General features: G+C 45.5%; 1 protein-coding gene across 1 annotated transcript in view; it reads left to right on the top strand.

The window, feature by feature from the left end:
* The first annotated feature begins 18269 nt into the window (after nucleotides 1-18269).
* The window catches only part of CARHSP1 (calcium regulated heat stable protein 1), a 36208-nt gene continuing 29467 nt past the window's right edge, over nucleotides 18270-25010 (top strand). The window contains exon 1 of the mRNA XM_058815696.1: nucleotides 18270-18360. The gene's annotated coding sequence lies outside the window, so the exon portion shown is untranslated. The remainder of the gene's footprint in view (nucleotides 18361-25010) is intronic.

Raw genomic sequence — 25010 nt, 5'->3', positions numbered from 1 at the left:
GGCCTGGTCACCCACCTGTGCAGTGGAATGGGGCACAAAGGAGATTCTGTGGCTCTCCATTGACTTTAGGGGGGCCTCAGACAAGTGACTCATGCTGTGCTCCTGACTTGTAGGTGGGTGAAACTGAAATTTCATTCTCTCTTTGATCCCATTAAATAGTTCATAAGTTCTTTGAAGTGAGATTTCTTGCTCTTTTATGCTCAGGTCTAGGCCAGCTGACTGCATCTTGTGTTAAAGCGTGACAAAAATAAAGTTGAATTGAGATCTTATTACAGATAACTCATGTTCGGGTATGGCTTCTCTGCTACTGGAAAACTAGCAATGGGTACAGGTCCTTGGCTAATAAAGCTTGGAAAAAGATCAGAAGCATTTTTCCAGTTACAGAAAGCAGAGCCCTTGTGCAATTCCCCCCTGCTTACACCAGCAGGTATCTGTGTGCAGCCGGTGGGATCTGGAGCTGTGTTTTGTAATTCAAGAAATTCAGTGTCTGTGAGTATCCCTGCTATTGTCTGCCATAAATACAGTGCAGGGAGGCAGAATTCCTGTCCCAGGTAAAATGCCAATTCAGTACAGGTGAACCCAGCTCCCCCTGGCTGGAGCTCACCTGTCCTGCTCAGGATCTGAATGCAGCATTTTCTTGGAACACTGATTACACAAGAAGGGTAAGAGTGACTCAGATATGGAACACCATTCTTCTCTGATAAGATCTAGAGATGAATCACTTTAATGTGCAAAGTAAATATTTGGGTGACACGCGGCACAGAGCTTAAAGCAGAAACCACTTCTGTGCAATGCTTTCCACATGAAAAATTATCTCCAGCATGACAAATTGGACACTGGTTTCTTCTGGTAATTTGCTGACTGAAATAAGATGTAAAAAGAGCACCAGCAGCACATCATGCAGGAATCTGAAAAATCACTGTACCCTCTGCAACTCATCTGATCTGAGACCTCAGCCATTGGCCAGTTTTATTAACAGCACAACAATCATGGCTTTTCCCTTTTCTTCTTGTTCCTTTTAAAATAACAGTTTTAAAAGCTCTAAGCTTGGTGTCAGAAAGCTGGTTATACATCCATGTAGTCTTACTCATTGATTATGTGAGGCAGAAAACATTTAACAGTTCAACTCAAAATTAATCATTGAATCAAAGGAAAATGAGTGAATGTCCCTCTTGGTTGCAAGGAATACTTTTTTGAAAAGTATTTTTTTTTCTTATTTTTAATTTGGATTTTGAAAAAAATCCACAACCCTAGCTTGGAATTTGAAAACTTTTGAAACAATACATGAGAAAAATCAGAGAACATTTCAAAATTAATTCATTTAAAAAAATTTTTGCTGTTTTTGACCACCATGGCTGTTAATGGTGGAGACTGTGGAGACTATTCTGTTAGGTGAGAAGCCCTTGCACTCACAACAAATTCTAATTTTCTGCAAATACAGACAGAAATCCTTGTGCTTTCAGCCTGGAGCAGTTTGGTGCGGGCAGGGCAGGCAGAGCTGCAGGGGGAGCTGCGGGGTCACTGCTGAGCCCTCGGAGCCCTGGAGGGATGGAGCAGAGTGTGAAACCCCACAGACACCCTGCCACAGCCTGGAATTGCAGATCCTGTTATTATCACACCTTAGCAACTGCTAGAGCCAGAACCGTGAAGGATTAGACTCACAGAGTGGAAAAAAAAATAGGGGAATTGTGAAATTTCATGCAGGGAGAACAAAGCCTGCTCTGCTGAGGTGACTGTGGTGCTGACAGTGCTGATTACACAGCTGGGCTGCGCCTGGCATGTCCAAGAGGTGTCACATTTTCTGCTTGAACTAAAGGGATTTCAGATTTTCCTGACAATGGGAATGAATAGGATTGCCACCTACATGATGCACATGACAAAAGCACCTTCAGGATCATCATGCTGGTCTGGGAAGGAAGACCAGTGGGCCCTTAACCCTCAGGGTCATTTGGGAAGTTCATTATTCACATCCAGGTAATTAACGCCAGTGGTGAGGCCTGAGATGCTGGAAGGAGCTGATCAGCAGAGCTGGCTTGCAAGTCTGGGGTGTTTCTGATGTAAGAAACAGTGTGTGGTCAGAGGCCTGAATTATTGTCCATTGCACACTTTGGTGCACCACAGGAATAAGGATCTCAGGATTCCAGCTGTCCCTAGAACTCTGCTTTATTTTAATTATACTAGTGGACAACGTGGAAAGGAGATTGAACACAGTTTAAACAGGCCAGGATATGACTGTGCTGACTTTAATTTTAATTTTATTTTTTTTTAATTTTGAGCATCCATAGTTTATGAGCTTAGATGGACTTTTTTTTGGTTTGGTTTGGTTTGGTTTTTTAGGTCTGTGAGTCCTGAGTTTAATTTTAGGTAGTCCTGTGAAGAGCAGAGAGCTGGATTTGATGATCCTCATAGTTCACTCCCAACCTGCAATATTCTGTGTCAGCTTCTGGAAGCAAACAGAATTATCTGAAAATTATGCTTTTTTTTCTTTCCAAGAAAATTAAATTTAAATCTTGAACACCTGGACCTTCCTTCAATTTCCTCATTTGAAAGGAGCAGCTGGTTAGAGCATGGTTCCTGTGAGAGAAAGGATGGAGAGAGCTCAGCACGGCTGCTGGCAGTTGTGGCAGGTTAATGGCTGAGTTACTGCCATAGAAATCCCAGCCAGTCAATCCCTGGAAATGCAAAGTGTTCCTGGAATTTCTACGCTGAGATTTTCTTGGAAGATTGCTTCACCTGCCTGGTAGGTAAAGAATGACATTTTATAAGAGAACATATGTTCCTCTTTTATAGTTCACAATCGTGTCTTTTCTTACCTCTTTCCCTTGATTGAACTTCTAGAGCACTTAACAAAGAATCTGCCAGAAAAGAGGTTCCACTTAGGGAGAGCAGCATTCCCTGTGCTCTGACTTGCACAAAGGACAAAGTAGCTTTCCTGTGTGCCTTCTGTGTCTTGATGAAGATGGTGCTGGTCAAAGAGTAATTTACACAAGTTACATGCAAATTTACCTATGTGCAACTTCAGTTGTTGAGATTGTGACTGTGATACGCAGCAAGTGATGTCATAAAATCAAAAACTAAAAATGCACAAGAGTGTTCCATTAGCAAATTGCGTTAAGATGGAAAGCTGTGGCTGGAATTGTGCAGCCAGCCCAGCAGTTGGTGTGCAGGAGTGGATCCCAGCTCAGGAGCACACAGGGCAGCTCCTGTTTGTCCCGGTTTGTCCCGGTTTGTCCTGGTTTGTCCCGGTTTGTCCCGGGTGCAGCTCACCCTGCTGGGGTTGGTGAGAGGCTGCTGCCCTCTGCAGCCTGCAGAGCTCCAAGCTCGGGACTGTGGCACTGACAGAGCCAGGACACCTCTGCCCTGTGTGATTCTTGCTTCCAGAAGCCTCAGGTGAGAATATATTCGTATTTGATATCCCAAAATATCTGCTTCCAAGTAGTTTTACAGGATAGTTAACAAAATTACTGAATTACAAAACCAAACAGAAGTAATGAAAAACTCAGAGCCATCTACTTAGATCTTTTATCATCTATTCCATCAGAAATAAAACAAGAAATGGTATTGCCTATCAATGGTCATTCACAGGTCTGTTGCCCAGTATCTCATGTCTTACAGGATGAGGATTACAGCTTAAAAGCAATGAATCCTTTCCATCACTGAGTTCAAAGTAGGCCACTCAAAGATCTGTGTGGGGACAGGATAATGGGATTTTCTTCTGTAGCTGAAGTTGGGGCCAGAACCTGCAGTACTCCATAATCCCTTCCTCACAGTTTAGATGCCTTTAAAGTTATTTTTGGGCTTGCTCCAGGTGTCGTCTCCTATCTGAATGACCCTGTTGTTGAGCCTTGAGCAGCAGCTGAGGTAGCAAGACCTTATTAATTAAAATGATCCCTTGTACTTTATGTGCAGTGCTTTTCCTGATGGAAACAAAGATAGAGCAGGAAGTTAGTCTTGTGGCTGGAACAATTCTCTGAAACTTGTCCAGCAATGTCCAAATGTTTATCATTCTGTATTTATCTGTCTTGAAACTATGTCAAGAGGGACTTGTAGAGAGTTAAAGGTGTGCACAAGTAGTCCAGATCAGGGAGGGAATTATCCTGAAATCAGCTGTAAGCAGGATGGTTGTTAAGGTACTTACTGTACTGTAGAATTTGCCTAATGCTCTCCTGTCAGGCTGTGAAACCCATCTTTATGCTGGGGTATGTCCCTTCTCATTTACAAGTTGCTTTTGCTCAGTTTAAAGCCATTTTCTGATATTTCAGGTTTCAGTCTCAAAAAACTGCTGAAATTCCATTTTTTTAATGCAGTCCTTATTCTGCAAGCCCTGTGAAAAAGCAGCCAGGTACCCAGCAGGTGTTGGTAGCTGTGATCACTGTGGGCAAGTGAAAACCACACTGATCCAGCTTTATTTTCTGGCCTGAATAGACAAACTCTGCCCCTGTTTACTCTTGTGGGACCAGCTGGCTGGGCTGCTGTGTCCTGCACTTGGATGGGAGCTGTTGCAGCTGCTGGGTGAGCCATGGAACATCCCTGTATTTGGGGACAGCAAAATAATTAACACCCCCAAGGACCAGAAGTCAGGCACAGACCAGGCTGGGTAATCCAAAAAGTGCAGGAACTGGGGATTCTCCTGGCTGTGTGTGTGAGCTGTGTGCACAGAAAGAAAAAAGAATAAGGCAAAAGAATATGTCAAAGAAAGAGTTATTGTGCTCTAAACTCCTTAGGTTCTTCTTGTGGAAGGTCCTTAAAATCCTGACCCAGGAAGGTGGAGATAACTGCAGCAGAGCCCATCCAAAGCTAATTTGTGTGAGTGCTGTCAGGAGGCACTGTGGGAGAGAGATGATGACTTTGTGCCAGCACAGGGTACCTTGAGCACCAGCTGAGTGCTTCAGTTGTGAGTTCAGCTTAGTTTTGAAGTGTCTGAAGCTCTGTAATGCCACTTTTAAATTTTAAGTGGTTTTGAGTATGTTAGGCTGAAAGAGAAGAAACAGAGAACTCCTTCAGCACAAAACTCTGACCTGGGCCAGCTGTATTTCACTGGACACTGGTTTCAGGAGGATTTCAGTGCTGCACATGAGCTGCTGTATTTGCTTCTCAGATATTTTGCCAGGCAAGATGCCCAGTGATTATGTACTGAAGGATCAAGAGACACACTGGTGCTCCTAACCAAATGATTTCATTTTCAGAGCATGAGGAACTCATGCAAGTGACAGGTCAGAGAGCAGATTAATTTGAGCACAGTGTGCTTCTCTTGAGCAGCCCTGCTTGGAGGGGAAGTGTTTCTTCTCAAAAAATAATAATTAAACAAGAGTGAGTTAGATTATGTACCTCTGGATATGCTTTGCACTGCTCTGTCTCTCATTAACTCTTGCAAAATTACTGGTCAGAGAAATTTATTATAACTCATCTGTTTCATGGTGCCGCTATCAATTAGCAGCAATGACATTATGCAAGAAATTAAAAGATAAAACCTTTCATGGCTGAACCTAGTCTTTTTCCTTGACCCCTTTTCTCCCGGCATCCATTTCATTTTATTTCTCAGAAAATGGTCAAATCACTGATTAATTGATTAATGATGTGAAATACAGAAATTTTTCTGCAGAGGAAATGGAGTGTTTCCCTTGCTGTGCTGTTGGTTGAGTGCTGCTATCAGTGGCTCATGGTAAAAGGGCTCAGAGTTTCTTGGAGCAATCAGACAGACCAGTGCATTAAGAAGCTCAGAAATACCATTTCTTTTTCCTTTTTTGTCTGTCAGCTGTGACACTTTCCCATCTGCCTTTGCAAGTCTCTGGATTGTTGTAACAGCTTTAATCAGCATTGTTGACAAAACCCAAATGACAGAGAAAGACCCAGAGTTGCCTCATCAATGCTTTTGTAGGGGCTGAGCAGTCACATTCTGCCTGAGCTGTCAGCTTCCTGCGGTGCTCTGAAACACTGCTGGGTGCTCCCTGGGCAGCACAGAGCCAGGGGGCTCAGGTTTGGGCTCTCGGTGTCTCCTGGGGAGGGGCTGTACCAGGATCTGCTGGCTGGAGTGTCCCTGGCCTGTGCCTGGCTCTGATGTGCTTTCTGCAGAGAAATTACTGAAACCAAAAAGTGTGAAAAATTCTGTCCCTCCCAGCAGATCTAGAAGGGTTGGTTATCAGTACCCTGCCCAGTGGCATCCTCTGGGAATGAAGGCACTTCCAGGACAAAGGCAGGAAATATTGATTTAAGCCTCTCACACTCCTGACAGAGTCACTCATCAGTCACTCACATAAAACCAAAGCTGATGCACAAGGACAGTGCCAAGATGGTTTTCCACATTCCTGGGAACTCTGTACCCTGTTCCCCTTCCTTAGCCAGCTTGCTGCTCCAGCCAGCAGTAGCAGAGCCTTTCCAGCTTGAATTTATAACCAGCTTTAAAAACCTTTTGCAGCATTTTTTGAGTAAAATCATAATCCTGTGACTTAGAGTCTGCAGCATTTAAGGCTGCCCAGCCCTTAAAGTTAAGAAGGATTTTAAGACGTGGAGCTGCAGCATCCTAATCACTGAGGGATGGCTTGTGTCTAGAGCAGACTACACCCAAAGCAAAGCTAAAAGCAACAGGCAGTTTCTAATGATGATTTATAATAGATAATATCTTTAGCTCTAATTGTGTTTACTGTAAGTGAGGCCCTTGAGGGAAAACAATACAAGCAATTTCTCAGTCAGGAATGGAGCCACAAGACAGGCACATTGTTTAAAATAAAATCCACTGCCTGCCTTTGAGCTTTAAATTTTTGGAACAACAGTTGCAGGGTAAATATTTGCCTGTTAGGGTGATGCTGACTCCTAAAGACCTGACAATTGTGTCAGCATTGGCAGAAATGGAGACATCCTGGCTTGGCAGCTTCCTGGTTTCTGTGACTGGGAAATAGCTGAGTTTTTGGCCCTGGGACAGTGGATTTGGAATAAATGATAATAGTGTAGTTTTCTCTGTTACCATAGGAAATAGTGCATATCTCAAATATCTCAAATAGTCCCTATTCCAACACCCCAAATTAAGACATAGTCCACATTATCCCTGCAGACCACAGGCTGTAAAACACTGGTGTGGACTGGACACACATGGTAAGATGAGAAGCCCAAAATAATACCAGGATTGTTCCAATGCAAGAGCATTTTTTGGGTTCTGTGCAGAGAGCAGCCATGGAGATAATTAGGGAAAAGGAGAGAGAGGAAACATCAAAGCTGTGAAGCTGCTTTGTCCAAAGGCCATTGCTTCTGTGCTATTTCCTCTGACACTTTTCCCCTCTGTGCCAAACAAGGCTGCCCCCAGATTTTATGCCTGAGAGACAGCAGAGGGTTTAAAGAGCTGAGAAATGTGTGTAGCTTGAGAAGATGGAAAAACTGCAGCAGGCTGTGGCCTGGGATGGGATGGGAGTCCTGTGTGTTCAGCAGGCTGTTGCTCAGATCCTGCTCCTGGGCTCTCCTGATGCTCAAAAGCTGACATGCAGATGCTTACCTTTGCCAAATTATGGAAAATTCAGAGTAAATGCTGCAACCCATGAGCAGGGAGTGTCAGATGTTGCTGTGGTATTTGAACTTCAACAAGATTACCTCTCTTTATTTTCAAGTCTGTTTTATCAGCACATTTTCCTTTGTTATGAAAGCACCTGAATACATCATGAGGAACTTGAAGATATGAATAATATCTGATTTGGTTTGGTTTTACTTTGGTGGGTTTTTTGTTTGTTTGTTTGCTTTGTTTTATTTTGGTTTTATTGTTTTTGATGTTTTTTTGTTTGGGTTTTGGTTCTGTTTGTTTATTTTCTTTTCTCATGCATAGATTGTGAATGTCTTGGACTAAAGGGAGATCTGGGGCTGACCAATTTTTTCAAAAGAAAAGCAAGTCATCCCTGAACAATTGGGTATCTGGTGACAGCACAGTGGTGAGGCTGCAGGGCTGCTTCTTCCATTGCCTGGCTGAAGTGAAAAATTGAAAGCAATTTCACTCTGAATCAGCTCAAAACAGAACATGGACTGAACTGGAAAATACAGGTTGCACTAAATGGATCATTGTATTTGGCATAAAGCATCTCTGCCATGATGCAGCGTTTAAGACATTCATAATATATTAATAATAATAATATAATAATAATAACAACAACAGTCTAAACCTATTGCTGAGGTTGGCATTAGAGTAGAGTGATAGCATTGGTGGAATTGCAGCAGATTTAACCTCAGAATGGGGAATCACCTCATTGCTCACAGAATTAATTTTGTGAGCAGTTCTTTCCAAGTCAGCCAGGAGATTTTATTCCTCTCACGTCCACTGAAACATTTATGTGTCTAGGTTAAGTATTGCACCACGTACAAAAATTTATGATTAATAAAATCAACCTTTATGCAGCAAATTCTTGTGCATTGGTCCAGAATTTGAGAGTGCAGGTGGAGGATGAATGGAAAAGCACAAGGCTACAGGAGAAAATTGTAAACAGAAACAAAGAGCAGTGCTGCAATACTGGATATAGCTTATACCTGCAGAAACCCTAAAGAACAGGAGCCCTCTTCTTTAGTGTGTATGATCTGGGATGTTGATTCCTGTTTGTTCCTATTTACTGCTCCTTACTTCAGCAGAAACTGGAGGTAGTCATGGCATCATCTGAATGTTTAATTGAACCAAATATTGATTTAATATCATACTGAAAAAATCAGAGCTGGTAAGGTCTTCTGCCTCATGTGTGCTCTGTTTTCCCAAAGGTTAAAGGGTGTGAGACACATCCCAAAGCTGTCACTAACCCATATAAAACTGGGCATGTATTGGGGTTATTGTTCCTAAAAAACACTGTACAACAGTGACTTTCTACAGGCTGACTGTGAAATCTTTCCTGGGGTCAAAAGATAATTAGAGATCACACACAGAGCTCTGCAGCTGCAAATCTGGAGAGAAGGATGAGGTACAAACTGACCTGATGAAGTAGTAGGAAGTGTTATATTGATTTCTTCTTAAAGATATAATTTAATTCAAAGAAGGTCTCTAGGAATTTTGGTGTTTGCCAATGGCTTGTTGCATCTTGAGGAAATATGGCTGATGGAAAGAGAGTAGATATAAAAAATTCCCTGATCAGGCCACTCTTATTTTGGCTTTCTCCTTGTCAACTGCCATGGTGTTGGCAAAATAAAATAATTTTCAATATTCCCTAAAAAACCAACAAAGATGGGACATTTCTGCACAACTGAAGCTCATCACAAGCAGAAAGGACAACCACTTTAAGCTGTCATCTTTGTGCAAACACTTCTCTTATTTCCAATCTTCCAATCTTCCCCTGCTTCACACCCTAGTGTGATGCAAACATAAAATCCTTCTATTTTTGTATTTACCATACAAAAAGGAATTAATTTTTTTAGTGTTGCATTAATGCTTCAGAATTTTCTGAAAATAACAATTGTTGGGCTGCATTAAGTTCTTTGGTTGTTTTTGTTTTGTTTTTTTCAAGAATATAGAGCCAGTGGTTGACTCTGCTAAAATAACTGATGAAATCAAACACCCGGAACTGTCAGTTTTAAGAGTTAAAAAGAGAATACAGTGATGCCTGTCCCTGCATGGCCAGTTCCCACTGCCAAAGGATCCCAGACAGTCACTACAGAGGGAATTTTTGTGAACAATTTCTCCGTGCTGTGAGAACAGCCCTCAGCCGAAAGGAAGGAAAGGCTAAAACTAAAAGCAGAGGTTGTGAGCCCTCCTGGTTTCATCCTCCTTTTGCTCCTGCCCTTTCCCCACCCTGAGGGCAGGAGGAGGGAGAACCCCAGGAGACACTGAAGGCTCAAGAGAAACCTGAACTGTGGAAGAAGGAATTTTCTTAAACACTTCTCTCCCAAAACAGAGAGAGGCAGGAAGCAGTGAAGGGGATGGCAAAAGACTGGGAGCAAGGTATCTGAGTATTTCCTGTTTGTTTTATCTGAAACAAAAGGGCTGGGAAGCATTTCCTCTGGTGATGGGAGCAGGGTCAGTGTGGGAAATGTGTGCGTGTGACATCTCCAGAGCCGTGGCCAGGGCTGGGGATAACTCACCACCCTCTGTGCTGCAGAAGGTTCTGGAGGCTGCACAAACCAGGTCACAGGGACACAGAGGGATGGAGTGAGCACTGAGGGGTTCCCTGCAGGAGCTGCAGCACCCTTGTTCCAGATCCTTCCCCACAATGGCTGCAGGGAGCCTCAATACTCATCCGTCTAATGGACATGGCGCTGCCTGGAGATTTTAAATCTTATTTACTTGTTGACTTAATACATTTACTCCCTTACTCCATCGAATTTGTACAGAGGATTTGACCTGTCCTTGACTCCCTCCACACACACACGCATTTTTGAGCAGCTTTTTCTGATGTTTGAGCTCCTGAGGAAGATTCAAAATTAGATGAACAATTTCTATTCATTTTCTTAATTGTCAGTTTCTTTGTCAGCATTTGGTCTTTCCTTGCACAGAGACTTGCAGAAAGTACATTGAACTCCTTGCATCAAGGGTTGTTTATGTTTGCCTGTACCACACGTGAATGTTTCTGTCAATATAAAATACAGAGTGATACATCTCTACCCACTCTGTGCAGTTTCTGTGCATTCAACTATATATTGATTTACAGGATTAAATGGTTGGTTGTATTGGGACCCTCTTTATATGTTTGGAGGGTTTCCTCTGAGGTGGAATGCAGCAGCAGTTTAAATGGAGAAGTGCAGCTCTGCAAGAGAATGACTGAAAATAATCCCTTGCATTTCCAACCCAATACACTAATGATTATTTACTCTCTGAGAATGTTACAATCATATTTAAACATATTTACCTTTATCAGCTCATCCTGTCCATCAGTTTGTGAGATGCCATCAGTTGTGGCTGTCCTGGACCTCACCCAAAGGACTGTGCAATTGTCATTGAGCAGCCCTTTGAAATAAAGCACAGCCACATTTTCTCCTAATCTCTATTCAAGTTGTGCAGTAGAGAAATATGAAGTGCCATAAAAAGAACCTGTGAACATTGTGGAAAGCATAAACAAGCTTCTTTCTTAAGGACAAGCTGCAGTTAAAAAAACAACAGCCCCACTGTTTATTGGGTGGCTTTAACAAACCAGATCAATCCTGCTGCTCTGTAAGGAGAGGTTTTTATCCTTGCACACATCATTCCCCTTCTCCTGCCAACCAGAATTCTCACTAAATCTCTGTCAAACCAATTTTGATTTCTGCTATTTAGATATGAGTATTCATGGTGCATCATAATCTAAGCATCAAAGGCAGGGTGTAACCCTGGGCCCAAAGGAAGGCTGTGCTAATGAACTCTCCCAGCTCAGCTTCTGTCCATGGGGCTGTAAGAGAAACACCAGGGCAGGGAGCACTGTTCAGTTTGCTTCGTTTGCTTCAGTTAGAGCAAAATAATTTCCTAGGAACTATTCTCTGCAATGTAAGATGTCATAAAGCTCAGCACTTCACTGGAGTTGTGGAGGGAGTGGGGTTTAGTCTGTTCTTCTGTCTGAATTGATCTGAGTCTACTTCTGGAATGTGAATCTCTTGGGGATCTGTGTGGTCTTCAGTCCTGAAGCTCTCAGTCAGTGCAGCTCTTTTTGCTAAGAACAGTCCAAGGTATATTAATCCATTGGTGAAGGGATTACAGGATCATCTACTGATGAGAGGAATCTTCTGGATGAAAAGAGTCCAGAACCCAAGCCCCCCTGAGATGATTTATACATTTGGGCCAACAGAGACCAGCTGAGAGACTCCAGCAGTCTTCTCTTCCCTAGGAGCTGCCCTTGCTGGAGGTTCTCACATTCATTGGGATGGGACACTAAAAATGGGGAAAGCACCAATCCCCCTCTGGCTATTGTTCTGCAGAAAAGAATTGGGTAAATATTTGGCTCCTGAAGGGAAGGAGGGTTGGGAACCCCAATCAGAGGAGGAGGAGCAAATGGCTGAAAGTTTCTCAGTTCTTTTCAAGAGATGACTTCAGACACTCTTTTCTGACTATTTGTCAGTTTTATTTCTTATATTCCATGAGCCCCACGTGTGCTCCATGTGATTCTAGAACAAATGGTGTGCCCCAGTGCCTGGCTGAACCCAGCCCATGACAGTGCTCATGTGCACCCTCTGCACAGTTCCTCTGCATGTGAGGGCCTTACATCTGTCCACCACCTTCCAAGAAAGAATCTGCCTTATTTCAACATTGTAAAAATTTCCATTTCATTTAACTCTAAGTAAAAAAAATGCCACGAACATGAAGGATATTCTGAAAAGGCTTTGTCAAAGCCAATTTATCTCAAGGCAATCTGCCCTTTTGTGGCTTCAGTGTGCCTCTAATGGAGCAGGGCAGAGCTCTGCCTCCCCATCTCTTTTCCTGGCAAGTGTAGCCATTGGCTGCTTGGTGCGAGAAGCCTCTACAGGTCTCCAGCTCAGCCTGATTGCACTTTCTGAGACTCTACAGACTTGTATCTAAAAAAAGAATTGATTAGGACAATGAATGCTAAGACTGATCATTAAATATTTAAACCTGGTAGGCTTTCAAGAGGGCAGGCTTGCCAGCCTGTGAAAACACCCTTGTTTTGCCAAATCTAACTTGCTGTTGTCAGTTTTCAGAAGGCTTGAGGTAATTTGTATGTGAGATTTAATATTCTGAGTTTTTTAAGGGAAAAAGAAGACAGAGACTGTGCCTTTAATTGTGTCTTGTAGATTGAAACAAGTAACCATACATTAAAAAATGTAGCTGGGAAAATGCATCTCTCCCTCCCTGGTGTGGGAGTGAAAATGCTGATGGGATCATTGCCCAAAATTAAACAAACACAAATATTCTAACCCATATATCACACTGATCACTAACACAGGAAATAGCATCTTGTTACATGGACTGTGACTGTGGTTTCTGCTCCAAACTTCTGGAAACAAGAGAGCCCAGAATCTTCTGGATGCTGGGACATTGGAGCCTGGTACCGCTCTCTCCCCACCGTATTATTTTCCATCTCTGTTTTCATTCACTTGATAGTTCTAGCACCATGGGGATTTTTAGCTAAGCCTTTTCTCAGGAAAAAAAATATTCCAGTTATTGATAGTTTTTTTTCTTGCTGTGTAGTGCATTGCATTTTCAAGTGTTTTGGCAGAATCTATTTGTCCAGTTAATTCTTATTACTAATAAGAGTCAGTCTTTCACCAAAAAGGAGGAAAAGATATTTCTATCAGTTTAATCACAGCTATGACAGAATGCCTATTGATAATGAATAGAGCTCTTTGCAGGATATGGAATTTAAGTGCAGATGTGGCCTCTGTGGCAATTTGGGATCTAAACAGCATAGACAGACTGGGAAAGGAGGGGAACAATGCATAATCTGAGGATGGACAGATAGTGAGGGAAAAAGAAATGTGGAAATTGCCCCAGGTAACTCTCCACAGGCAATTGCCGTCTCTCAAGGCAGATCACAACAACAGCCCAACCCACAGTGTGGGAGAGGATTGTTTGTAGGCTCTTTTTCACCACAAAGATTTTCCTGTATGTTCATTTGGACAGAGCATAGCTGCTCTTCTCTTCTCTTCTCTTCTCTTCTCTTCTCTTCTCTTCTCTTCTCTTCTCTTCTCTTCTCTTCTCTTCTCTTCTCTTCTCTTCTCTTCTCTTCTCTTCTCTTCTCTTCTCTTCTCTTCTCTTCTCTTCTCTTCTCTTCTCTTCTCTTCTCTTCTCTTCTCTTCTCTTCTCTTCTCTTCTCTTCTCTTCTCTTCTCTTCTCTTCTCTTCTCCTCTCCTCTCCTCTCCTCTCCTCTCCTCTCCTCTCCTCTCCTCTCCTCTCCTCTCCTCTCCTTCCTTACAAATGATGTGATCATTATCATTGTTCTTCATCATTGTGAATTATGAATATTATCATCCAGTGTGTGGTGAAACAAACGTATTTAAATGACCGCAGATAACACAACATGATATATATGTGCAATTTTGTCAGAGTGGCTCAGCAGTCTGACTTACTGCCATCTTTGGATCATGACAACTGTCAGAACTAGTTAAATATGAGTCAGTTTGATCTTTGTTTCAGTTCACATTTGGAAACTCGTATGAAGGCCAGAGCAATGTGTTTGTTGAGGAGCTGCTTTTACATTTTGCACTCCAAAAAGCAGCTGCCTGATTCAGTGCTGTGCACAGGGAGCACACTCAGGAGTTCACCCCTCCTCAGTGCTTGTGGTTGCTTTGTGCCTTGCACTGCACTTGTGGATTAACCCTTGGTGACACTCTGCACTGGAAAGGAAACTGCAGCTGTGCTGCTGCACCTCTCTCCAATGTCAGTGCCTTTGCCAGTCAGCTCCTGCCTGACCCTCAGCCTGCCCCATGCAAACCCCGGGGTGTCAGTGAAGAATGGAAAGGAAGGGCTTGGCACGTGGTGCTGAGTTCGTGGCAAACAGCTCTGAGGGTGGGTGCAGTGCTGAGCTGGCCGGGGATGGAAGCACAGGAGAATATTTCAGGAAGGGCAGAGGCTGAGGGATGTCAGTCTGCACAGGGCAAGCAGGGAGGCCAGTGAGGCAGCTGGGGATAACCACTGAGAGTAAGGGTGGAAGATGGCAGCTGAAGAGCAGGGAGCAGGGGACAGTATTTTATTTGTGTCAGGCAGTCAATATTAACAAAATAAAAAGCAAATTACAGAAAGAGTTCTTCTTTAAGGCCATGTTTTTCTACTGGAATGGGTTTGGGTTATTTTAAGGAAGCCTTTTGCATGAGAAGTAAAACCATCAAAAAGACAAGATGTGGTCTTAAAACATCTCAATTTCCCTGGAGCTCACCTTGCTGAAAAGCTCAGATTTTCTGTGCTTCCACTTCAGCACAATCCATAGGTGTTATTTTTCCTGAAGTAAAAAACTTATCCTTTTGACTGTGAAGACAAACGATCTGAAAAATCAGATTTGAGAGCTCAATGTTAGGTGACTGTACCAGGACCAACAGAGAGACAGCCTGACTGACCTTAAAATCTTTGGTAGCTATGTAGCTTCTGACTGATGTGAAGCATCAAAAGATTCCTCTGCTCATGATAAAGAAGGGGAAGAAGAAGGGGAACCTGAAAAAAAGATAACAAAGAGAAAAAATAATCTGCAACGACTGGGTGGGTTGTGCCACCTGCCAAACTGCTCACTGATGACTTCTGCACTGGTGTGGAGCCCCTTGTTTCCTGATAAAGAACCTGGAACTGTTTTAGTGTAAGAAAAAGAAAAAGGAACATAAGAAGATAATCCCTGCTCAAGGCAAGTTTGTGCCAGCTGTCAGTGTTTCACTAGGCAAATGAAATAGCCAGCTGGCCAGATTAGGAGTTGAGTAATACCTGTTTGGTAGGGTTTTGCTACACCTTCCAGGATGACAAAATGGGAGGTGATTACAACCTGGAGCTGACCTACTCCTTGTCCATGACATTGTGTCCCAGGCTTGGCTCTGGGGCTCAGGAACTAATTCCTCACCCTATTATTAGGAGTGTTCTGGATTTGATAACTAAGTGTGGGGGCTAAATCCTCCCCTGAGGGAAAGGTGGAAAGATGTTTGTTAAATTCTTTTTGAGAAGGTTGTGCTAGTGCTGCTCTCAGTACATTCTGTTATTGATGACTATATGGCAATCTGGGTCTTTGTTTTTATTATTTCAAATCTCTGTAAACTATTTGCAAGGTTATTTCTACCTTTTGTTAACGTGAATTGAATTTTAACCCTAACCACAGAGAATGATTTGTGTCTTTGTGAGTATTTTTCCCTGGGTCCTGCTGCTATGATTTATCTGAGAACAGCAGAGACATCCTCAGTTCCTACGCTTGCAAACTGATCAGAGCTCATCTGAAGCATGATTCAGAATTACAGATGATTAAGATAGTGAGAGCACACAATAACTTGTCAGATGCCTGATAGGAAAAAATGGATCTGGTAAAACAGAATGAGTGTATCCCATTATGTAGTAAACAGCCTTAAGTGAAAGGCAGATCCCACTCTTGGGGCTGGCACAATGTGGGTTCCAGCCAGCACAGGGACTGGACATGAGAGCATGAAGTGCAATAGAGCAATCTGGACTGGAGCATACTTAATAAGCCACATATTCAAGGAGTTAAGGGTACTTTTCCTCCTATTATTCTCTATTACAGTCTTATTGCTCTAATCTTTAAGAGCCTGTTCCTAATTTCCAGGCACAGTTCATTCATGTCCAGCCTACACTCCCTGTGCTTGTGCCAACCATAGCTCTTAGATTAAATAGTTCTGAAGCCCAACTGGAAATCAGGATTCCCTTTGTGATGTGTGGAGCAATCCTAGACCAATTCATGCCTTTTCAATAGAGGTGGGCAACATTTGCCCTGTGTTGACAAGCAGTACCCATCTAATTATTTAAGAGTTATTGAAGCCTCCTCATCCTTGCAGCAGCACAGGGACATGTATCACCCACCATTACTAATGAATCACATTACCTGATACATCTTCCCCCTACACACTCATTTCCTTGACTCAAATTGTGTAAGTAATTGCACTTTGAATACTTTAAATGAATGAAAAGGGGTATAATGATGCTATGCTATCAAGAAATCCTTCTGGTTTTTTTTTTCCCTGTCAGGACTGTTGAGGGAAGTGCTCAGTCCCTGCAACAGCCCAGAGCTGTGTCTGAGTGAGCAGGGAGGAGAGAGGCAGGTGAGTCCTGCAGCTCTGGCCCTCCTCCTGCCCTCCTCCCAGCTGTGAGGTGCTCCTTGCTGGCCCAGCCCAGCAGCACTGGCTCTGGGGAACATTCCCAGCCCTGCCTGCATCCTGGGAAGGAGCTGCCCTGCTGCCGGCCCCCCACACCAGGGACAGGAGGAGCAAGGTAGGAACGAGGGCTGGAAATGATTAACTGATGGTCAGTAATTGTGCTGGGAGAAAGGAGAAGGGCAGGGAGACAAGTTGGAGTTTGGGGGAAGCTGGAACCTCCTGTCTCCAGCAGTTGTTGGAGAAAAAAAGAGGTAGGCAAATTCCCATTTCCTAGCTGGGGGTACACTGCACTCACACCCACAGGAGGGTCCCTCAAACCAGCCTGAGGCTGTGGGCATCCATTGCCATAGAACTCCCATGGGCTCTGTGTCTCGGCCTGGGAAGCAGAGGGAGAGAGGGAAGCAAGGGGGATGACTCAGGAGTGCTGAACCTTCGAGGAAAGCACAGCTGCAGTCCCAGATTGTGTGGCTGGGGGACTGCTCTGAACAGTGCTTGCTCATGCAGTGCATTCATCCTCCTCCACCTTGGAAAAAGCAGTTTTGGCACACAAAACAAAGGAGAAAAGATTGCCAGGAATAAATATTTAATTGTAGCTTTAATTAATATTTTAAGCAAAAGTAGTCATCAGTCCTGTAACTGTACCTTAGAAAGAGGTGAGATCTTGTGTGGAACAGAATGGCATGGAGAAGTAAAGTACTTTGGAAGGGAATCATGTGGTTGACATAGGAAGCTGGTTGCTGCATTTTATGAGGCCTTTTCTAGATGCCCTGTCTCAGGCCAAACACACTCTGTTATGGGTCTTCTGTTTGCTTTTCCTCATGAAAAAAAAAAAAAGCCCTGCTAAGGTTTGTGTGCAGTAGTTTTATCACAAATTGTTTTGTGCTGTTTCTTGTGTGATTATGGCCAGCAACAAGAGTGTATACTTCTGTATTCATAGTCTTGCCTTTGTAATGATATGAGGGCATGCTTTGTCTGGTATCTACAAGTGGAAAAGAACTAGAATGGATTCACTTTCTAAGCTCTCTTTGTAAAACCATCTTTTAAAATACTGTGGGTTATTATCAGCTAGGGAAATAATGCACAAATGAAAGCATTGCTGAAGCTGGATGCTGGATGAAGACAGCACAGTTTGTCCCAAGGTCTCCGGGGGATTTTGTGCTCCCAGTAAAGTCTGCGACCATTAACTGGGAGCCTGCTGTCACTGCTGCCCTGGGCTGTGCCATCAGCTGTCCTGCTGCAGGCTCTGTGTGACAGCTCTGCTCATGCAGGAGATGCCAAGCACACCCAAACGATGCCAGCACAGAGCACACACCGTGTGCTGTCTCGGCACAGCGCACAGCACAGCCGCGTTCCTCATCCCCACCGCACCACTGGGGAGGGTTCACCAGTCAGGATTATCCATCTGGAACTCCGCTGGTTCCACTCAGCCCTGTGCCCGTGCCATCCTTCCCTTCGCACCGTTTCCACTCGGCTGCTGTGTGTTACTGCCGTGCCGGCGCTCCCTGCCCGCAGCATCCCGGACAAGTTGCGGCGCTGTTGGCCGGGCCAGGTGTCCCGGGGCGGAGCGGGGCGGAGCGGGGCGGAGCGGGGCTGGCCCGGCCCTGCCCTCCCGGCACAGCGACCGGGCCAGCCCGACACAGCCCGGACAGCGGGGCCGCCGCCAGCCCGTCCTGCCAGCCCAGCCCGGCCCAGGTGAGCGGGGTCTGTCCCGGGGGCTCGGACCGAGCATCCCTCGGGGGTTGGGGTGGCCGGGCCGGGGGGAGCGGGCTCGGGGAGCGCCCGGGAGGTGTCGGTGCCGCTCTCTCCTCCTCCGGAGCCGTGGATTGATTTCGCCTCAGAGATCAGCGCCAGTTTCCTTTGTTTTGGTTTGTTTGTTTGTTGCGGTTTTTTAGCACTTTGGCTGTCTTGTTGCGCTTTGGACCGGCGGTGTGATGTTGTTACTCGGAGGATGGCTCGTTCTGGAGATGACGAGCGAGACAAAGAGCGCTAAACCAGCGCTTTGGAGCCCTGGGGAGAGAAAGGAGCCAGCGCTGGCTGCTCACAGGAGCACTGCACAACTCGGCGCCTCGCTAAACACTGGGGCTGTAGCGTGAACTGCCCGCTCTTACAGTCAGCGCTTCTGCTCAGGGGAACGGGGAAAACAAAAAAACCGGGAAGCAACCCTTTAATCGTGCTCCCTTGGCACGTTGGATGTGTGTGCGTGTCACTTCTTGCTCTTGCAGAGAAGCCTCCGAGGCTGATTTTTGGATCTGTGCCTCTGAATTTGGCTTCCAAGGAGGGGATTTGGAGCTCTTTTCAGATACTGTTTTTGCTGGATTTGTCGAGCTACTTCTGAGAAATGTTTGCAAAATCTTTTGTGGTGCTAGATTTGATTTCTTAGAGAGTCTCAGAAAACTTTTAGGCTGCTTTGACGTGACTCTCCTAGTTGTAATTTTTGTGAGGTTGAAAGGTTTTTTTTCACTGCTGTTCTTAACCTTTACTTTCTGACTATTATCTTATGTTTGGCAAACATAATTTCTTTCCTTCTGTTGATTATTAATAATGGACGATAGCAAGGCCTGTTAATGTAGCTGCAGAGGGCTTGGGCTTTCACAAATACCTCAGTATCTCATTAAATCTAAAGAGATTTAACTAACATGCAGCAAAAAAGTTAAAAAAAGCCCCAACTCATATGAAGGCTTTGGGTATTTACAGGAAAAAAAAGTTGTGTGTGCCAAAGGAACTGTGGGAAAGATGAGCCTGTTCTCTGACAATGGGTTTATTTTCACTTTCTACGTGGGGGTGTAAAGGAGAGAAAGCATGTTTTTCCCAGGTGGCCCCTTGCAGGGGCAGAGCTGAGGCAGGGGCTCGTCCTACGGCCCGTGTGTGCTGTGACACCCATGTGTGAGGTGACCCAGGGCATGGTTGTGACGCTGCCCTGTCCCCCCTGTCCCGGGCACCTGCTGCTGGCTGCAGCTACCCTGCACTGCCCTGAGCTTCTGCCTCCGCTGTGCCCAGGGCTGTAAATGTTTTGACCAGCACCATCCTCTCCTGGTTTCAGAAATGCTTACCTGAAACTAATTTGAAATTAACCAGATAAGGCCAGGTGATGCTGCCTTCTGTCTCTTACCACTGTGGCTTTCTGGGTAGTGCTGTCCTTAGGGTGAATCCAGGTTTTATATCCAGCTGTAGAATGAAACCCACCATGAACGTGAAGGTATCTGCTTCAGTAGAGCTCTCTTACATTAAACTGCCAGGCCCTGTTTGTGCACCACACCAAATGCGGTTCCTGGGAGGAAATGTGGTGTGTGGGGCTCTTTCCAGGTGATAGGACCAGCAGGCTGTGCCAAGGTTGTTCTTGGTGTCAAGCCTGACAGTGGCAGAAGTAAATAAATCCTTCCCCTGCTTCCATTTCACCCTGAGTGGGCTGTGGGGTGCAGAAGGATTTGGAGTCTCTTATTGTGACTGGGGTGTTTCAGGGGGAAAGCTGAAGTTGTTTATTGCATCTTTTTGTTTATTTTTATCTCAAGTTTCTGTGAGGAATGGTTTTTGAATCACTGGGCATGGAGTAGAGTTGGCAGGGATTGATAGTAACTGCTTGAAACTTGGGAAAGGACTGATGGGGATCAGCATTGGCAAAATTTATTGGTATCGTAACTGTTCAAGTCTAGGTTGATAAATATTCTGGATGTTGGTGGTGAGAGTTGTTGATTAATCTTTTCCTCGTCTGGAAGGTTTCTGGCAGAGACTAAGGAGAAGAATTCAGCTTGCAAAGTGTAAAGCCCATTAACATCAAGGGGAAGGATGAGTGGGGATCACATCCCATCCTGGGGTGGCAGCTGCCACCTCCTGGGGCCAGTAGGCTGGAAACAACATTGTGCACAGCACGGGGGTGGCAGTCTTTGAAGAGGAAAAAAAAAAAGGGAATGAAATATTTGTTTTTCTTTCTGCACAACAGTTTTAAAAACTGAAATCCTGCTTTTTGCAACAGGTTGATATGGAAAACCAAACAAAAATGCTAGCTGAAGCACTGTAAAGAAAGGAGAGCTGCAGAGAGGTGATTTGGGTTTACATGATGCATCAGTCCCCAGCACTGTCCAGATAGAATGAAAAACAGAAAGCATTCATCTGACTAACTGCTTTGCCTTTCCTCTCAGAGCAGGGCAGAGACAATTGTTCTGCTTCCTCCTCTCGCTGTGTCTTTTCCTCATTTCTGAGGCAACTCCCATGTGGGATCAGTGATCTTTATTTCCTCCCCTCCCGCAGTGATTGCAGCTCCCGGCTTTCCACTCCCAGGGCTGCGGGGACTCTTGAGCGCGGCTGGAGAGGCCTCAGCTGGGCAGGGAGAGCTCCCAGGGCCTGTCTGAGCCACCTTCAGCAGCTCCCAGGGCCTGTCTGAGCCCCCTTCAGCAGCTCCCAGGGCCTGTCTGAGCCCCCTTCAGCAGCTCCCAGGGCCTGTCTGAGCCACCTTCAGCAGCTCCCAGGGCCTGTCTGAGCCACCTTCAGCAGCTCCCAGGGCCTGTCTGAGCCACCTTCAGCAGCTCCCAGGGTCTGGCTGAGCCACTCTCAGCTGGGCAGGGTCTGTCTGAGCCACCCTGAGCAGGCCAGAGAGCGCCAGGGTCTGTCTGAGCCACCCTCAGAAGGACAGGGAATGCTCCCAGCGTCTGTCCGAGTCACCGTCAGCAGCTCCCAGAGTCTGTTTGAGCCACCCTCAGCAGCTCCCAGGGCCTGGCTGAGCCACCCTAAGTGGGCCAGGCAGCTCCCAGGGTCTGTCCGTGTGCTGCTCTCCTTCTCTGGCCGTGTGTGCCTCCGGCTGTCCTGCTGGAGCCCACGTTGGCCCGCAGAGCCCAGCGAGCAGCCGGCGCTGTGTTCGCCATCGCTCCCCACAGCCTCCCTTTCCCAAGAATAAAGAGATGCCTCCTGGCTTTTGTAAACAAGCAGAGCAAGATCACTTTCTGCCGTGATCTTGGTTTCCCTCCCTCAGCTAGTGGCTGAGAAAAAGGCTAAGGTACAGAGGATGCAGAGATGGGATCCCCTCTGACAGGAGGTGACACCTCGGAGCATCGTGCACGCCTCGGTGGCAGCTGGGAGAGGAACCAAACTGACGCTCTCTTTGTCTCTGCATTGTGCAGGGAGACACTCAGCTTTCGTTTCTGTCATTTCTGGGGCATGTGGAGCACACTAAAGTGGTGTGTTTGCCCCCCCCCGGGAAGCTGTGCAATCCCATGTGAGTCAGATCGCATCTGCCCAGGCTTGGCTGCAGTGCCCCGGGGTAGGTGGGGCGTGGGTGCTGCCCGGGAGCCTGGGCCTGCTCTAATGGACAGGCTTCAGCAGCCTGCAAACCCCTCCTGCCTCGCTGAAATCAGCTGCATCCCTGTGATTCCTCAGTGCTACAGTCCTACTGATGGATTCCAGGGCTTTGCTGGTTCTTTATTTGCCATTGGTTTGCACAGCAGCTTTTTTTCTTTGGGTCGATTTAAAATATAGATAGATAAATATATATATAACAAAGTAACCTATCCAATCTTTAAAAAATAACGATTGTCTTGGGTGTAGTGCCACTCACGTTGAAGCTCTTGCATTATTAATGCAGTTTGGAAACTGAATAGAAGTCTAAAGAAAATGAAAATTAAATTTTTGACCCATGGTGCGAGTGTTAGGCTCTGCTCACCTTGAATTGTGTATTTCTGCAGGGAGGAGCTGCAGAATAGGGTCAAGGTCTCAACAGATGTTTAAATAGGGCTGTTTCAAGGACAGCAATTGTGAATTTGACCTTTGGGTTCTTGCCCAGCTGTTTGGGCAATAATTGGTGTCTGTGACCACATTTCTTGCCCAGCACTGAGATCTGGGAAGGTAAACCTGGGCTTGAGCTGCAGCCTTCCAGTGATCAGCTAGCCGAGGGGTGAAGGCACAGAGAGAACAAAACAACCTGCAGTTAAATCCCCAGGGGATTGTGAACTGCAAGGGAGGGCTCTATTACCTCTCTCTGGAAAAAGCAAGCAGGCCTGTGTGCACCACGTGTTCCCTACCCCGATGGCTCCATGCCTGATCTGATCACAGAGTGCTTTGTGCAGGACCAAGGGAAACAGAGAACCTTGACCTGGTATTTCCTCTGGAATATTAAACCTTGCTGGTCGTGTGCCATGTCTCATGAGCAGCACCTGACTGGGGAAGTGACAGAGCACTAAGAGTTAAGGCTGGTCCCGAGGAGGGAAGCAAAATGTGTGCTGCTGTTATCCAGGTGGGAGCTTGTGTGCCAAAGTGCTGGGGACTGCCTGGGAGCTGAAGCCAGGCTGGATGGGGCACTCACTGATGGGGCTGCAGCCAGGAGGCTCCAGAGGAGTGTGGCCAACGTGGGGAGAGCTCCCACAGCACGCTGGCAGAGCCTCTAGCAAAGGGTCTGTCCTACTCAGCCACTTGTCACATGTCATGGAGTACTCATCCCATGGAGGACAGGCTGCAGCTGCCTGCTGCAACTGCAGATCTTGGTGACTAACAGCAAAACTAAAACATGAAATTGCTGACAACTGGAATGGGAACCTCTGCTTCCAAAGGACTGTTTATCAGTTGGCTGTTTGCAGGAGGTTTGCAGCCCATTCAGCATCTGATGTCCACCATGTCTTCCCAGAGCTGGTTTTGGGCAGGGTGGGAGGCATGGTGACCCCTCTGCCATGGGGTGTTCCTCCAGGCACAACTCTGTTTTCCAGGAGTGCTGCTTTTCCCAAGCTTTCAAATTCTTTGCCATTTGCTATTTAAGAAAATGACCAGACAAAGACTGGACTGTGTCCAGGAAATAAACATTTAATCTTACCTGTCCAGTGGGGGAGGAATTTTCTTTTTATGTCAGTCCTGGTTTAATGTTTGATTTGTTTACATTGCACAGCCAGTCACGCTGATGGAGGCCCTCTGGCAAAATGGACTATATTGTTTTATGAGCTCCTGCCTTCTCAGTGCTTTTTGTCTGCTGCCTTTCCCTTCATGATATGACTTCAGAAGGCTGGTCAAAGGCATTTGTTTTCAGTTACATCAGTTATTTGATAAAAGTAAGTCTTGGGCGTGATTTCAACTTGTCAATTTCTTAAAAGAGTAAATGAAACTGCCAGAAAGCAACGTCAAAGAATTTCCTGTTTACAAAATTTATGCCTGTTGCTGGAGTGTAAATACACATTAAATACATGGTTTGGATCTTCTCACCCAGCTCATCTGTGCAGTGGCAGGTCCAGAACAGGAGCTCTGTTGATCTCAGCCAGGAAAGGCAAAATTTACTCAGCTGTGGAGCCTGTGACTTTATATTCTCCAATTTTTGAAGGACATCTAGCAATGAGAATTATGAAACATGGTGATAGCCTTTTCTTGGAGTCTCTTTGTGAGGGAGACTGGTAGGAGGAGTTCTTAAATTTGTTTCAAACTATTAAAGTAGTGGGCTCTTCATTTTACAGGTAGGGGAGACAGTAAATAGAGTGAATATTGATTTTCTGCTATACGGTGTTCCAGAAAGTGTGTTTGAATCTTACACAGGTCTCAGTTTCTGAATAAACATGTTTTCTTTTTTTCTATGCAGAAGAATGATTTTTCCCTACCCTGGGAACTGTGTCAGTCCTAGAAATTATTCTCACCAATGTTTAGGACACCAGGAGTAGAAGCATCTTGATGTACTTAAATATTTGTGCAGTTCCACTGTTTTCTGATACATTATTTTTTCACATTGATTTTTTTCTTTTCTCCCTGTACCAGCCTTAGACACACATGGTCTCTGTCCCTGGGGATGTGTGATCCACTGCAGAGTCATTTACCCATGGCAGCAGGGATTTCAGGACAGGAACTCACTGCTGGAACCCAGTCCAGGCTGAATCTGGCAGAGCTGCTGCCCAGGCACTGCCAGCAGCATCTCAGCATCACAATGTCACCATGCTGCTGCCTGCACTGCCCATTTTTCACAAGCTCACCTTCCCTTCCATCCCTCAGGCTTTTCAGATAGACAGACCTCACCTGAAAAACATCCCAGAGGAATGAAATTAGAGACAAAGTTAGTGCAGAGCTGTCTCAGCACTTTCCACAGCCCCATGGGGACAAAAGTGGTTTTGCTGGACACTCACTAGACTGGTACAGCTGGGGTCTGGGATTTTAATCAAATTTGTTCTTGAACATTTAGTGGCTGCGTTGCCTGTTCCCTGGCACGGATCCTGAGGAGGAGCCCTCTCTGGTACCCCATGATGTGGAGCTGTGCAGTCTGGGCTCTCCTGGCCACCAGGACCAGGGTGAACCCACGAGATGTGCATGCAGTACCATGACATGGCTTGTTCTGGACTTGGGGCTTGTTCCTGAGGCAGGCAGACCCTGAGGATCCTTAGCTTGTAACACTG

Source organism: Ammospiza caudacuta, chromosome 17 (assembly GCF_027887145.1).
Source record: "Ammospiza caudacuta isolate bAmmCau1 chromosome 17, bAmmCau1.pri, whole genome shotgun sequence".
Classification (NCBI taxonomy): domain Eukaryota; kingdom Metazoa; phylum Chordata; class Aves; order Passeriformes; family Passerellidae; genus Ammospiza; species Ammospiza caudacuta.
Note: the sequence above shows the minus strand (reverse complement) of the source record. Positions and strands in the feature narration are given on the sequence as shown.